Here is a 4,686-nt window from a genome sequence, read left to right as displayed (position 1 = left end):
ATGGCTTTTTCTCATTTACAGGCAATGGACGTCAACAAGTTGGTATATTACAGATGCACGTCTCACAAAGAAGGCTAGGTTCTCACGGTTAGAAGTTTACATTCAACCGTTTTTACCTAATATTCTACGCAGGTGTTGCACACGCTTTGGACAGGCATGAATATGGGAAACTTCAAGTTAACGCTTAGTCCCCTAAAACATAGTTGGCCGGTTTGTTGTTTAATGCCACATTCAACATTATTCCAACTATATAGTTGCGGTCTGTAAATAATCAGCTGTAGACCAGACAATCCAGTGACCAACAGCATGAGCACCGATCTGCGCAACTGGAACACGATGGCATGTGTCAACCAAGTTAGCGTGCCTGACTTCCCGATCCCATGAGTCGTCTCTCACGACAAGCATTGGTTGCTGAACAGCAATTCTAACCCGGAGTTACTGTGCAGCGTCATACTAGTTCATTAGCATATTTTATAATAAACTAGAATTTGAAGAAAAAGTTGCTTTTCTCTTACAATGACGTCAACACATTAGATTCAACTGCACTAGTATGGCGTTCTATATTACGTTATTCTTGTAAGTACACATGGCTGTGTACTGTAGACTAGGGGTTGTGACATCATGGAAAGGGACTGCAAAAGTTTTTACACCCGATCACTCCACCACCTCAGGCTCTCTAGATGAATAGCCAAGTGCCGTAGCCAGCTCGCCCACCATGCCCCAAGTACACGCTTCTGATCACGAAAGAACATAACAGAATAATATTTTTGACACATGTCAGGTTCCATTTAATAACTTTAATGTTTCAAAGATTTCATATGGGACCCACGTTTAAGATCACTCCTTCTTTCAAATGTTTTTGAAAATTAGCCATGTTCAATATCAGGCAGCCGTTCAATACGAATACTGCAATATTGCGCGGCTATAGTGCTGCAGTATGATCAAACGAGGTTGTAAATTTGACATAACATTTACGTGTTGGTGTGTGGCCCTGCATAGAGTCAAGGTCACAGATCAGTCTATGTTAAACAGCGTTGGGAGCGGAGACTTTTGATGGGTGACCGTGTTAGGCGGCGTGACGACTCTTTACAGTTTCTTGCACATAAACCTTCCCACAACGAAGCACCTGTGGTCTCACCCAAGGCAAGTGAGTTTGTTGATATATTGCCTCTGTTCACTCAGCAGTGAAAGGGTACCCGGTGGGATAAGTCATCTAGCGCCTCAAAGGCAGTTTGGGTTATACGGGGTAATAATGTTCGAGGTAATAGTGTGTTACCACCTTGAACATGCACAAGTGTGTGGAAACAGGCGCTTTATAAATAGCCATTATCTTTATCATCTGATAGAAACATAACTTCATGAAAGAGTCATGACCAATCCAGAGACACCTTTGCTTGGATCTAGAGCAAACAAATACATGCATTTTGATACATCTGGCGCTAGGGATAGGTCAGCTCGTGTGCCCTTACATTCATTATAACGACACATTACTATCAAAATATAGTACCTCACGTGTAGCAACAATGGGCAGCTGAAACCAATTGAAGAGAATTGATGCAAACGCTTTTGTGAAACAATAAATATCCACCTCCCCGGAAACAGTATGTGAGTGAGTGAGTTTAGTTTTTACGCCGCTTTTAGCAATATTCCAGCAATATCACGGTGGGGGACACCAGAAAATGGGCTTCACTCATTGTACCCACGTGGGGAATCGAACCCGGGTCTTCGGCGTGACGAGCGAACGCTTTAACCACTAGGATACCCCGCCGCCCCCGGAAACAGTGTGTGCGTGAGTATAGCTTTACACCCCTTTTAGCAATATTCCAGCAATATCCCGGCTGGGGGACACTAAAAATGTAGTTGACACGTTGTACCAATCCAGGCCTAAAATGGAAACCTATAAACTAAGACAAAACCCATTAAGCTGTTAATCATCAAATAATTTATGCAAGCGATAAATACATTATTACCTTATACGATGTTTTGACATGGAAGTTTATCACTTTGTTTATTTTTTTGTTTCGCCAAAGTATATACTTGCTGTATTTTAAGGCTGGAAGGTCGCCGAGTGCGAGTTACCGGACTTTAATCGGACACGCCAGTGTAAACCTCTGATGAGATCAACAGGATCAATGTTATTAAGTTGGGAAATGAGCTCATAAAGGTTAAAAGTGTTAAGATCGTGTCAGGTTTTAACCGCCAAACGAACGTGTTTTAATGCGAGAGATAATGTTCCAAGACATCAAATAAACCGATTAACGCCGACCCAGTGTGGCGCGTCATTGGAATTTAAAATGGTGACTGATGATATTTCCAGTGTACCAGGGTGACGCCGTCCTCCCTAATTTAGTACCTGTTGTGCCTTATGTGGCTCTGTCCACCACGCTCGTTACCTACAAACTGATCCGTGAAGATCCGGGGTAGAAAACGCCTTCAGCAACCTATATGCTTGGCATAAAAGGCGACTATGCTTGTCGTAAGAGCCCACTGACGGGATCGGGTGGTCAGGTTCGCTGATTTGGTTGACACAAGTCATCGGTTCCCAACTGCGCAGATCGATGCTCATGCTGTTGATCATTGGATTGTCTGGTCCAGACTCGATCATTTACAGACCGCCGCCATATAGCTGGAATATTGCTGAGTTTGGCGTAAAGCTAAACTCACTCATTCACTCACTGTCATCTAGTCTCTGAAACACAATAAATAAAATAACTATTAATAAATAATAATCATACAAAATAATGGGAAAAGCCAAAAGAGACAGGTAATGTAGACTTGCCACATATTCTAGACTACCATGGGTTTTCTTGAATATATTAATTAGAGGTTTGTGTGACAAAATTAGATAGATAGAGTTAGAATGGATCTCTGTGTTTTTGTTTGTTTGGTTTTTGTTGTTGTTGTTATTGGGGTTTTTTTGTTTTGTTTTTTTGTTTCGGTTTTTTTTTTTAAATTGCACTTGTCTTATTTAATATATGATTTCTGTAAAACTAACAGCTAGTCTAATAATTATACAAGCACAGTGCATGATGAAATACAATGACATGAGTGCTGAATATAAATACATTTACAATGAGAACATTAGTGTAACTGAGGTATTATTTCACTAGTATCCCTTTTCTTAGCGGCAGGAAATATATATATTTCACCAAAAATATGTTATGATTAGTGGAGCAAAATAACATGACCATTTTCTCCCAAGCTGGGAACATGTGATAATATTGAAAGTATAAGATTGGGTCGTAGATCAAGGTTAAATAGGCACACGAGGCAAATGTGAAATTCATCCTCGACTGGTATAACACAAGAAGGGTAAACACGTTCATTTCGCAGAATGTTATAGTAGCTACGCGTTTCAATTAGAAGACGGAGATTTGGTCCAAGACAATTTAAAATATTATTTGGATTATTTGGAAATATTATTACAACGATAAATCGAACCCCGTTAAAGTAACAAGGACACATGCACATCCCTCTGTACATCAACCGTTAGCTATAATCCAGTATCACCTTGAGGTGGAAACATCACCTTCCCCAATCATATCGGGAATAAAACTAGGTATAGATGCGCGACCAGCTAACGCTTTTACCACTGTGTCACCCAGCCAGTTCTATAAGTCATTTCTTTCTCACCAACTGCGTGAAACAAATCGAACCCTTTCCTCCACAGACGATAAGTTTGCAAACATCGTTTCATTTTCCAAAGGTTTTTGTGCTGTGAAAGTCTTCATGAGAAAATCAATTATTTCCATGGAAATAGTGTAATAACTGCTCTTTTATGGTTATGAAGTCACGTATGTCCATTTGTGTTGTTGGATTGTTTTCCTTTCTTGTTTGTGTTTTCTTATTCAGCGCCAGAGACAATTTAGAAAAATAGGTTTTGATATTTCTTAAAATATATTTTGCTGCACTAATTTTGCTTTAGCCGACAAATGGTTTTTTCTCTCCTTTTTTTCTTTTATTTTGTGGTGATAATTGTAAAAGTGCTTAACACGTTTACAGATTAAAAAGGAAAAAAAGAACCTACCTGATTTAATATCACATTTAGGTTAATGTGCATCTGCCACATTAAAATATCGCACAAAGCTCCAGAATCTCATGGTTGGGTGAAAATATGCGTGTATGTGTGCGACCTAATTATAAACTGATGTATCAGTGTCGTCCCTTTACACCTTATTGTATCTCTTCTGAATATACAGATCGAGGTTTGTTTCAAAGAAACCTAACATAATGAGAAAATAGTTATAGCACTGAAGTCCTGATTTTATTTAAAAACGATAACTGGAATAATATTCTAATTGACGACGAAATAATTAAAAAGCAATGCATGCATGCACACATACACGCACACGCACGCACACGCACGCACACACACATACACGCGCGCGAGAGAGCAAACACGCACGCACGCACGCATGCACACACGCACGTTGCCGTTGGATAGCTCCTACATTCCCCTCTGGGTTTGTGTTGTAGCTTCAGGCATCCAAATACACAAGCGTCCTGCGCTTGCTAGGGGCGATGGGGCAGTTTATAGTTTATAGGTTTCCATTTTAGGCCTGGATTGGTACAACGTGTCAACTACATTTTTAGTGTCCCCCAGCCGGGATATTGCTGGAATATTGCTAAAAGGGGTGTAAAGCTATACTCAAGCACACACTGTTTCCGGGGGCGGCGGGGTATCCT

Source organism: Haliotis asinina, chromosome 1, assembly GCF_037392515.1.
Source record: "Haliotis asinina isolate JCU_RB_2024 chromosome 1, JCU_Hal_asi_v2, whole genome shotgun sequence".
In the NCBI taxonomy this organism is placed as follows: Eukaryota; Metazoa; Mollusca; class Gastropoda; order Lepetellida; family Haliotidae; genus Haliotis; species Haliotis asinina.
The sequence above is the reverse complement of the archived record's forward strand: the minus strand, read 5'-3'. Positions refer to the sequence as shown.